General features: G+C 36.7%; 1 protein-coding gene across 1 annotated transcript in view; it reads left to right on the forward strand.

Annotated features, from left to right (window-relative positions):
* Positions 1 to 13,073, forward strand: part of LOC134531104 (eukaryotic translation initiation factor 5B) — a 342,833-nt gene that overhangs the window by 247,685 nt on the left and 82,075 nt on the right. The window lies entirely within an intron of this gene.

Below are 13,073 nucleotides of genomic sequence, written 5' to 3' on the forward strand. Positions count from 1 at the left end.
TTAACAGTGGTTTTGGAAACCTAATTTCAGATTTAACTCTACAATAATACGTTGAAGTATATTTCGAAGAGTCTACCTATTGCAGTGACCATGGTATGCCTTACGGTAAATGTATGCACAGTTTTTCGTTTCATGGTGGCTGTAACCCAAAATCATAGTCAACAAAAACGTTTATATGTATATAAACTTTTATGTTGCCTATACATATAACGTCAACGGATAATATAGCTGCTGTAATTAATACGTCGTTTAGTATATACAGTATAAAATCTATATTCCAAGTTATTTTAATTTATTATTTAACACTTTTGTCTAAATTATTTTTGATACGACTGTTGCAGCACGATGTTAGGGGGGAACAATCATTAATCCGTTAGTAGACTTGCTATAAAATCAAAGTGGTTTTAACCATTCTAAATATTATGTAAAAAGTTTGGCTGACTAAATTTTTGATACCAATCATTGCTGCAAAGGGTGAAAAATAGGGTTTAAGGGACAACAAACATGTATGCTCTTAGTGCGTATAGTGTTAAAACCCTTTATTATTATTTAAACTTTCCAAATATTATCTAAAACTTTCTAAATATCATCCAAAAATTGTGATACGACAAACAAAAACTCATTGCCAGGGGCGGATCCAGAGATGAGTTTTTAGGGAGGAGGAATCGGTCTTGAGATTTGGGGGAAGAGGATCTTGTGTTGACTTCAATGAAAGGTTTTTGGTAACTAAAGTAGGGTACCTCGGACACTACAGTTGCCAAGCATTTACCAACTTCATATTGAAAAATTCTTCCAAAAAAAGAATAAATTTGGAAAGTAAGATCCACTCAACCATAAATAGAAAAAAAACCAAACAAAGTTGCCAACTTCATAGTGATAAATTCCTCGAAAAATGTATAAAATTCTTATTAGTGGTACAAAATATCCTTCCGGTAGATCCTTTTGCAAATATTTTTGTTTTGATATGAATAAACAGTATTGCATTTTTTCTGTAAGGTTTGGCTCTTATTTGGGGGGGGGGGGGATTTTTTCCCCATCCCTCTTCTTCCTCCCCTGATTATTGCTATGGGTGACCAAAATACGCTCGCAGAACAACACATTTATTACACACTTAGTCAATACAATATCGGACATTTCAAAATTTTTGTAAATCTTGTGAATACAACTAAAATTTTGGTCCTAATATGGGGAAAATTATTGAACTTTTATTTTTTGGAAAAATATGAAAGTATTTATAATGCTTTATATACAAATTTTGTGTGTATGTGTTACATATGTATGTATATAAACACACTTCGGAATCTACCGGCGCCTGTAGGCCAAGCCTAACAGGTTAGCCTATGATAAACTAAATGAGCAGTGATTTGATAACTATTTTTTGCATGCACGCTAATGCTAATTTCATCGGTTTGGATATGTATGTGTGTGTGTGTGTGTATATATATATATATAGCAAAATTAATGTTTATAACTGTCTGTTGAATTGTGAATGATTTGAAAATACAAATAAAAATGATATTAATAACAACCTAAATTGTTTCATATAGTTGTGTCATATTGGTTCAAAAATGTATTAAGACTTCGATATTGTTCTGTGTTAACTGGGTACCTCATTTTATAACTCGAAGGCAGTGGCGTAGCGTGCCATCTCGGCGCCTGGGGCGGGAGACCCATTTTGCCGCCCCCATTCTATAGGTGCTTAATTAAAATTAAATTTCACATGCAATGAAGTACCTTTTATTGAAGTTAAAATAGGATGAGCGGTTTTACAAGCGGATTCTACGGGCCTTATGAGCAGCGAAGTCAGAAATAACTTTGTCAAAATCAATATTAGCAGCCAATTCTTGTTCAATCGACAATATAGCCAAGTTTGATAGTCTAGCGGAGCTCATAGTAGATCTGCCAGACCTAGAAGAAAAAAGGCGTCGACCGTTAGAAAATGACTTAACTGAGAAGGGCTTGTAAAACCATAATTTGTAAATTGCTAAATTTTTGGTATATTTATTTACATGTTAAGGTGTGTCAATTTTTTGCTAGATTTCGCCTATGTTAATTGGTATTTACAGCGGTGATACGCCCGGTGCGTATCTATATTTGTATCTGTATTTGTATTAATATGTTATTATATATTTTTAATGCCTTTTTGGTAATTATATTTAATTTTCGTAGCTCCGAAGTATATGATCAAATTATAATTTTTTGGGGGATTTGTTAAAGTATTTTTTTTAGTATTATTATATAGCTATTTTTTATAAGTAGTAATAGGGTATGTATTTTATGATGGATGCGCCGATTTGTGATGAAACGATTTTATGATATATATATATATATTTATTAAATGTTGTCATATAAATTTTGCGTCTTTTTAACTTGCTGCCTCCTCTCACTGTTCGCAACCTTATTAGTATTTTTTAAGCCTGCTATTAGTTTGGGTTTTAATATTTTTTTGGGTTTACCTGCGCTCGCGGTACGGGGCAATATAGGAGTTTTACTGTGTCCCGGTTTGCGGAAGTTGTTTGGTTTGCCCTGGGTTAAGGTCAAACTTTACAGTACAATGCGTAGTACTAAATTCAATGAGTGCGAAAGAGAGGCATCGACACGGGCCGACGCGTGAAACAAAAGATTTTGTATGAGTAATTAACTTAATAAGGAGTGCCGCTCAACTCGGCTCGCGCGCGGCGTGATGCGATGTTGCCGTTCGTATGTCAACAAACAAACGTTATAAAGAGCTCTGTCAGTGATTTCACAGTTTTTTTTTTAAATAAATATTAAAAAATAGTTGGTGCGCAAAATTTTAGATAAAAATGGAACATTATAGTGTGTCTGACACATGTAATGAATGAATCATAGATCAGATCTCAACCCGCTTCACCGGCGACCCGCCCCCACGGGCTGCCGCCCGGGGCGGGCCGCCCCCTCCGCCCCACCCACGCTACGCCACTGCTCGAAGGATAGGAGAGAATAAAATTTTTAGAGTTTATGTCTACGTAAATAGTGATTTTTTTTTAATGTATGGATTGTGGAAATCTGTGTCAAGCAATCTAAATACATGACCTCATTTGGCATGAAAAAAAATTACTCGATCCAATGTTTTTTTGTAAAAAAAAGTAACTACATTTATGAAATATATTATGTAGTATAAAATAAAATAAAGTGTTTTGCAAAAGATATAACATTAAGTAGGACATATGCTTGGTAGATAAAAATAGCATAATAATTGTTAAGGAATTATATTTATTTGCATTGATTACATAACATATTTTGCCAAGTAAACACGAATGTTAGTGTGTTAATGCATAGTATTTGAGTAACAATAACTGACCAGTTTTGATGTCATTTTACAGCAAAAAAATTGTCACAACACTTGCAAATGCTTTATAGTTTTTCATGATAGCTCTTATATGCGAAGTGCAGGGGGAAAATATTGGAAGGGTGTAGAACAAGCCTGGTTGGAAAACAGAATTGCCTATCGCTATTAATTCAACGCCACAATAACATTCGATTCAATATCAACATCTCAGAACTTTACAATAAAATAAAGTTAACTAAGGCAAATATTTCTCGCGCGTCTGGAAATATATTACAACTCCTCGAATTTTAAAGAAAGCTTGTAATATTTCATTAATAATTCTTGTGGGAACTGCATCCTCTGCTAGCCTTCCCTTGTCCTCTCCAGATGTATTACTGTATATTAGCTCCATGGTTCAGACACATGAAAGTCTACGCGGGGAAGGGCGGCTACCTGATCCGAGAATGAAGGATAGGGTGAGATGGGAGGAGAAGATAAGAGCTGGTTATCGCGGTTCGCTTTCCTTCCAAGAAAACCTGTCGGGTGTCCGTGTTGGAGAGAGAAAGAGAGAGAGAAAGGCGATATTTTGGAAGACCTTCGAAAGATTCCCGCTAGATGGCAGGCCTCAGAGCTGCAACATTCGACAACCTCCCCTCACAGAAGCTCTCTCGCCACTAACTTGCCAAATCTCACCCGCTAGCTTATATACGTGCTGGCTGGCCTTACAGTAGTAATAAACAAGCATTTATGAAACACTTAAGCTCATTTCCAACAAATTCTGACGAATGACTGTTTTTTGTCCTGCACCAATCCCCTTAAGCGCAAATAGCTTTTAACAGCACAATACAGGAAATTTTGAACTATTAGAAAGCTATCCGATTAAACCCCAGCTTTGGAACTGATTTTCGACAATAAATTTTATTAAAATACTGCCTACCTTCTTAACATTCACTAAACATTTAATACTATAAGGTTATAGTTCAATTTCTAAGTTATACTTCTATGGAATCTGTAAAATATTAACCTAAAACATATTAAAACACTAAGTATGTGTTTTTTTCCTTAAACGACTGAAATGAGTCCGTAAATACTTCCTACAAACAAACTTAGCATTAATAAACTGATACAATATTATTTTATTATAATTTTTCGGTCGACCTTGCAATCGCCACTAGCAGCTAGAACCCAGAAGCCAAGCAACATCAGACAATGGCCGTGAAAGCCTGCGACCCTTAATGAAGGTTACTATTGCATCCAACACACATTCACAAACATTCGTTTCTGCTTAATTATTACAAGCGTAAAATACTCATTTGACGCGGAACATTCTTTTATAGCCCTGGTAGTGAAATATCTAACACGTAGCTACTGCAGTGACACTCAGACTTACCCGCCGGCTGTGTCCCACCATGCCACGCGTCTGACCGTTCTGTTACAAACAAGCATTGAGGGCCTCGTACCAGCTCAGTTTACCTGTCAGTTTTTCTGTCAGTTAACCTAAGTCCAGATCGGAAGAATAAACTGAACTGTTTCGAGCCAAATAAATCTCAGCTTTTGCCCAGTACCTCAGGTTTTTTCCTTCAGTTGTGTCGATGTTCTCCCGAAAGATACTCTAACATTATTATTTTTTTGTTTAGTGCTTCACAATTGACATGTGGTTCAATTACTTTTAACTTCTCCTCGAGTGTATCGTATGTGACCTTGTTCTGCAAGTCCCGCGGCCCGGCCAGGGATCCGGCTCCCCTTCCACGCGGCCACCGCGGTATGTCCCAGGCACTATGCCTGCTGCGCGGCCTCTGCGCTGCTCGCCGCACGCTTCAGTTGCTAGTTCAGACGTGACGTCACAGACAAACAGCCTGTCTGCCGGTCATAACACTTTGTTAAGTTTGCCTTATTTCAGTTTAGAGTCGCTCATACCTGTGGGTTCAAATAGTTGAAAATGTTTTAGCGTGCTAACTTAATTACTGCGTTAATGCGAATAGCAAATCTAATTCGTATTTCATTTACTCATGTTTATTATATATATATAGGGGGAGAGGGAGAGAGAGAGAGAGAGAGAGAGAGAGAGAGTCACTATGTTATCTATTAAAGAGTTGTCAGAAAATTCTGAACAGGTCTTAAAAAAATGCTTGCATGGGTTCATCAGGTATTTGTAAACTCCCTGTTCAATGTTGGGGCCAATGTTTTTTTTTTTTTTTACAGCGCAGCTTGCACGCGTATATCCATCACTAGTCTTGTTAAGATTTTGGTATGGTGCATTGAAGCATCCAGTTAGTTGTATTTTACTCCGACAGAAAATTGACAAGTTTCAGGTCGTCTTGCATCCTTGATTTAACATCCATGTAGTAATTAAATTTTAAGTAAATAGTGTCTAGCAACATGATGATGCAACTTGAGTGGCCCGCCTTTCTGGCCAGTTTGAAAGCAGACCAATAATAACCTGTTAAATAGAACACTAGCTGTTTTCGTACGTGAAGAAAACGCATTCCAGGCGATGACGGAAGTCAACTTCAGCATTGTTTTGGACTCACAAACGTTCTTGAAGTGACTTCTTTACAGCCAGTAGGGTAACTCGAGACGATGCCAAGTTAGCGTAACGAAAGTGTAACGCTCCGAAGGCAATTTAAATAGCAACATGCAGGAGTGGGGTGTTCAATGGCGATCTACAGCACGCTTGCATTATATCACACTTTCATATTTGCACACTTGCATATTAGGTCACAGTCATACTAGCTCACTCGCATACTAACTCACAAAACATATATGCTCACAAACATACATGCTCACTCGCATACTTTCATAAATTTTCAGCTCTATACTTGCTTATATCTTTATTTGTAAAATTTCATGTATAACACACTCCAATTTTATTTTTTTTACTCCCTGGAACATATATCAAAATAATTTAAGAATTTTGTAAATGTAAAAACCTTATGATTGAATGAATTCAAGCATAATCTGTGTTCTACAGACCACAAAGTGGAAGACGCGCTGTGGAACGAAAGAATGCTCGCTAATTCAGAGCGCTCAGAGGCATTGCAATGGCTAGCATCACCAAGTTTGATCTCATTCGCCCAAAGCAACCTTTCAGCGGGCGGAATGGAAGACTTGAGGTACCCGTCCTCTGACGTCATGGAGTCGCGCGACACACGAGGAGAGGGGAGGAACTGTGGGAAGCGAAGCAGTAGCTTCGCCGCCTAATGCTGCATATGGCCACAAGGAGGCATTTTTTTTTTTTTTTCCGTTCAAGCGTTTTGATAGTGATACAATTACGTTTAGTCCCTCTTTGTAAGATTTCATGCTTTACGCCTAAAATAGCATTTCACGCCCTTAAAAAAAAAACGAATGTTTCGAATAATGAACATTAAAGTTTGCAGGGACGATCGCTCAAGTACAATTCTGGTGCACGTACGTGAGTGTTCTAATCACTTCGTCGCCGCAGATTACGGTAAAGTTGTTTGCTTCGTTAAATTCTTAAATAGTCCATTGAAAAGTTACATTTGGGGTTGCGTTTTTTAGAGGACGCAATTTTATTTTTTTGATGTGTAGGGGGTCAGTGTAAAGCTAAAACCAAGTTTTGGGGGTCGCCACCCTTGTCCCACGGCTGCCATCTTGAAAATAGGGGTTGAAATGGTTTTTACGATATATCTCTTAAACTATTTATTTGTTTAAAAAAAAATTATTTTTTGTTACAAATTAAATTCTCTACAACTTTGGTCAAGTAACTTTTTGTCGTAGAACTATAAATAAAAAAGTTATAAGCGAAAATCTTCAGAAATTCGAGAAAAAAATTTATATTTTTCGATATAACTTTTTTTTTATATACATTTTACGAAAAATTGATATCTGACCATTTTTGTAGATAGTTTTTTGAGGAACAACTTTCATTCGCATCATTTTTTCATTAAGTCAATAGCTAAGGTTTTACAGCGCTCCGAAGTGAGTACTATTTTTCAGTACTCTTAACTATACCTATATTATACGTGTGTACTAATAATATGTCATCAGTTATTGTTTTTTTATTTTGTTATTATAACTTTTTTAATTACAAATTTTGCAATATTATTAATCATTAATTATTGACTCTTTTTCCCCCACCACCCACGAGGTAGAGTCTAGAGGCGCGTTTTTTTTTTACATGGTATCCCCAATAGGCATAATCCACGGTGATTTTCTAAATTAGAACTACTCCGTCCTCAGTCGTTTCGATGGACCAGGCTGCGGCTCAGCATCTGATCGGCTTTCTGAATTAAATACCAGTGGGAGAACTGGAGAAGGAAGGGGTGTTAATGTCGGCGGTTCATCATCAAAGTCATTTTCATTTATTATTTCTGAGAGTTCCATTAAGTTGCTGCAAGTCTCTCCAGAACAATGGAAGCACACTGCAGAACATTTCAGCCCTGCTTTTCGACATCCACACATCGCTCCACAGTTTCCTTTGCATTTGCAAAAGATCAATTTTAGAAGCTCAGGTGGTGCTGGAGGTTTAGAGTTCTGCACTGGCATCAATAATTTTCCACATTTTTTCCAGCCCCAGTCTTCAGGATCATTATAATTACCAAGCCACGACTGGACCTGATGGTAGACTCGGAAAGTATGAAAGCGAGCTGTGTCTTGTGTTGGAGGAAGTGAAGATAAGTTAAATGTACTATTTGTCACTGCCTTGGCGAATACTTTGTATCTTAGCCTGTCAAGAGAATTATCATCTTTATTACCATCGTATAAAGAGATAAAAAAAACGTTCACCAATTACAGTGAGCAAAGCAGGGTCAACTCTCTTGTTGGGAAACAAAGCCGTTCCACTTGCAAACTCTAAATGTTTTTCCAGGTTTTTCACAAATTTCATTTTACCGATATTGTAAGGAGCTGAAGTTGTCACATCCGGAAAAAGCATGAAGAAACAGAAAGTTATCCGCAATGACATTTCCGTACATAAAACCTGACGCACAATATAATTGTTCTGCTGTTCGTCCTTTTGATGGTTTTAAAAAAAATACATTTGCTTGTTTTCTGCCAAGTGCTGTGAGCAATATCAGTATGTCAATATCTTCAGCTACAATAGTAACGGTATTAAATAATGGAGATGCAGCAAGAGCAGTGCGAACGATAAGAGCGTCTGCGTCTGATTCTGCTTGGTCAACAGTGAAACCCATTTCCGAGAATACAGTTTTAAGAAGTATAATAAAGTTAGATTTGTTCTTCTCATTACCAAGAAATTTCTCTTGTGATAATGTCGGTATGGTGTTCTTGTCAAATTTTACTTCTGTCGACTAGTGTTTTTTCGTGCGGCGCAAACGTTCCCAAGACTTTGTTCCTGCGGCATCAGGGTCGTCTGAGTAACCGTCAAACACAATGCTTCCAGAGAACCCGAAGTTTTCTTGTACATATTTGACGTATTTTATCAAATAAATAGTTTAAGAGATATATCAGATTTAAAATTATTTTAAAAATCAATAATTGTTAAATCCTGTTATGGAGTGAAAAAGAGTCAATAATTACTGATTAACAATATTGCAAAATTTTTAATTAAAAAAGTTATAATAACAAAAAGAATAACTGATGACATATTATTAGTACACACGTATAATATAGGTATAGTTAAGAGTACTGAAAAATAGTACTCACTTCGGAGCGCTGTAAAACCTTAGCTATTGACTTAATGAAAAAATGATGCGAATAAAAGTTGTTCCTCAAAAAACGATCTACAAAAATGGTCAGATATCATTTTTTCGTAAAATGATAAAAAAAAAAGTTATATCGAAAAATATAATTTTTTTCTCGAATTTCTGAAGATTTTCGCTTATAACATTTTTATTTATAGTTCTACGACAAAAAGTTACTGGACCAAAGTTGTAGAGAATTTAATTTGCAACAAAAAATAATAACAAATTTTTTTTTATTAAATAAATAGTTTAAGAGATATATCGTAAAAACCATTTCAACCCCTATTTTCAAGATGGCGGCCGTGGGACAAGGGTGGCGACCCCACAAACTTGGTTTTAGCTTTACACTGACCCCCCCTACACATCAAAAAAATAAAATTGCGTCCTCTAAAAAATGCAAGGTAAGGCCTAAAAAATGTAACATTTCAATGGACTATAAAAATATAATACCGTTTCCAGTGCCTTTACATTCACGTCGTCTAGGAAACTAGTGATGTGTCGTTCGTGAACGATTCGTTCGAATTCGTTCAAATCGAAAGAATCTTTGAGCGAACGAAATCGTGAGATACGTTCGTGCTGTAAAGAATCGGTTCTTTGAGAGTCGATTCCTTGAAAGCTGAACACGAGTCGGAATAACGGGACGAGAACCGGCCACGCGGCCAGTCTGATTCGTTCCTTGGATTCGTTCGTGAAATGAATCATCGACATCGAGTGTCAGAGTAAAGCAGTAATTGCTGCGTGAGCGACAGCAAACGATACTTGACGAGTAAAATAGGGTAACATGAAAAGTATCTACACCTGACAATGTCAACGCTTAAGGACTTGGTTCAAAATCACGGTTGTGATTCTGTCCCACTGGAGAACACTAGACGTGTGCGTAGTAAGCCCTAACATAACCTAACCCCCCCTCCCCCCACATAAGTACATAAATGACAAATGTTAATATTTGATATAATTGAGTATCATTTGATTAAGTTTGATCAACCATAAGTACTATTTGATCAATCATATTTTCAGAAATATATCGGTTTATAAAAAAACTAAGTTTGCTTACCCTCCCCCCCCTCCCCCCACATATGTATATAAATGGCAAATGTTAACATTGGTTATGATAGAATATCATTTAATCACGTTTAATCAAACAAAAGTACTATTTTATCTATCATAGTTTCATAGATATATATATATATCGATTTGATAAAAAAAATACTCATTATTTGCGCATCCACGTGACAAGGGTGATTCTCGCACTGATGCCTTCGAAGTGTTGAAAGCTGTTCAAATTTCTTTTCACATAGTTCACACTGATGTGACCCTTCACGTTAAGGTTTTCTTTGTCTTGGACCGGAATTAATTGTAAAATTACATTTAGACCCAGTCTGCGTAAAGTAATGTTAACTTCAAATTGTCTATTACGGCCAGAACATGAAACCATGTTGTTTCGGGAATGTTTTTCACAGAAAAACCCCGAAAAAATCAACTATGTTTTTCTAAATGACAACAACATTTATAAATAAACTTTATTTCGCAATATTATGTCATTGTTTTCTATATGCCAACAACATTTAAAAACAAACTTTATTTCGCGAATTTACAACACCAATAAATATTATAACTAAAGACGAACACGTAACTCACATATTCCTGTTCAAACGTGATCTGCAACATGCCACTCACCACCAACTTTTTTTTCCCATTCCCATTAAGATACGTGCTCTCGTGGCCTCCACCCCATCCCCTCAGAATCTCAGGTCTTCCCATCAACACCCCCCCCCCAACGAGGGCTGGCTCATGTTACGATCCTGTCTAGGCGCGCTAGTGTCGCCACCGCCGCTCAGTTGACAACTGTTGAATTCGAATTAAGGACGTTACTGAGTGAAACTGAAGTTCTCTGCTGACTTTGTGAAGAAGCGTAATTAACATTTTATTTAAAACTGTTCGTAGATCGTATTAGCATATAATGCAAGGTATTTAGAAATTACATTTAACTAAAATGTTTAGGAAATAATTTTACCTGGCAACTGTTTTATTTAAGTTTGTATCTTTCATGCCTTTGCGTTTCTTACCACTTTAAACACGTGTAAGTTGGGTCGGTTTACAATTTGTTTGATAGAAGTACAATTGAGAAGATTTTAAAGCAGCGGAATAACATCGGCTTTTGTATGTTCACGAACAAGTAAGTATTGCCAACAATGTTAACTATTAAAAATAATATGTCAAGTAAGTCATAAGTGATCAAGTTCACTAATGTCATCCCTATTCTAATGTTTTAAGATGTTTTTTTTCTTTTAATGTTTTATTTTATATCTAACTGTCTTATGATTTCCCAAACATTTCACCGAATTAGTGAAATATTGAACTTTGTTTCATACTGTTTACGTTTTAAGTGTATCGTATGAAAACGGTTTTCAAATTTAAAACGCACGTTTACTCTGTAGTAATAATCCATACTAATATAAATTCGAAAGTAGCTTTGTCTCTGTCTGTTTGCTACATGTTCACGGCTAAACGACTGAACCAATCTTAATGATTTTTTGCAAAGTAATATTTCTTCATACGAGGATGTTCACTGTCTGGGTAAAATTTCAATAAAACCAACCCTTACAGCCGAATTAAATTTTTATTGATTAAATTTCGCCATCGCATTGTTGATGATTTTTTCGTCTCGACGTGCTTTTGCATTTTTAATGCCTTCTCCGTCTCCATGGCAACAGGCATTGCATTGCTGTTTTGCTTTTTGTTTTTTTTTTCATTCGAGCCGCAGCAGTGGCGTACCCACGAGGAGGGGCATGTATAATGAGCGGTACGAGAGTGTTCTGCCTGCAGACAGCCGCAGCGAAGCACGGATAAATCAGCTAGTTCGAAATAAATAGCTCAGTCTAAGTATGTTGGCTTAATTTTGAAGGGAAATTTACTTTAACTATTTTTATGTGAAAACTTGTAGAGGAACACTTTTTTTTTATTTTAGCTTTAAATTGTAACACGGCCCCGAAATTTTATTTCTGGAAAATAATTCTTTCAAAGATGATCAGAAAAAAAATTAAATGCCTCAATATTTAAAACAAAATTATAGTCATTGCATTAAAAATTTCACACAAATAATCTATAATGTGTCATCGGGTGACATAAATGAATTCGTCAATAAATTCTTATCAACATATTCAGTTCTAAGTCAATAGTTCCAAATATATTTTAATGTGTTAAGTTTTTAAGTTTTAAGATGCATTGGTTCTGTATGTAAAAAAAACTGGAGTTGTATATGCACACTTTACATCAATTTCTGGTTTAAAACTAATACATTTTAGCCGAATCTGTCTGCACCATATGTAAGATAAAGTCCTACTATTTGTTGAAAATAATCAAAGTTACCTAGAGTCTCTACACATTTAACAATGGAAAAATACTCTACTTATGTTGGTACAGTCTTCTTATAAGTATATATGCATACACTCCCATAGTATGAAGATTATCACATTCGTTTTAACGATTTATGTGTCATAGTAGGAACACCAAAAACGTTTCTAAAATAATTTTTTGATACGAACAACCATAACTGCAGGGGGTGGATGATAAATGGTTTGCAGGACAAAAAATTTCACAACTCCCTTAAAGGCACACCATCGAATCTGTTCAGGTTGTTTGTAAACCTTATGAATATTATCTAAATCTTTATTCAGACACAATTTTTGAAAAGACGAAACATTGCTGCAAGGGGTAGAGGAAAACAGGGGTAGACTTTAAAATAAAATTCATGGTTTATGTAACATATTGTCACGAATTATTAAAACGAAATAATAATCAGCACCCCTCGTGGACCTCCGTCGCCGCACTCCGCCGCCGCCGCCGCCGCCCTTCCCTTCAACGAGGCCGCTCGACGCTTCGCTCGGGACTCTCGCCGCACCCGCGGCACTCTCGCCAACCAACTATCGCCGAGAAACTCCGCCGCACCCGCGACACTAACGCGCAGACTCTCTCGCCCCGGAACTCCGCCGCACCCGCGGCACTATCGCCCGGAAAACTTCCTCTCGGAGGCCAGCGTCCCGGGCTTATATAGGTCCAGGCGCCACTTCTAGAAGTTACGAGCGCGGCTGGGGCCAGTCACGTCATCCCGCGCCGACTCG

This window comes from Bacillus rossius, chromosome 3 (genome assembly GCF_032445375.1).
Source record: "Bacillus rossius redtenbacheri isolate Brsri chromosome 3, Brsri_v3, whole genome shotgun sequence".
NCBI classification, from domain to species: Eukaryota; Metazoa; Arthropoda; class Insecta; order Phasmatodea; family Bacillidae; genus Bacillus; species Bacillus rossius.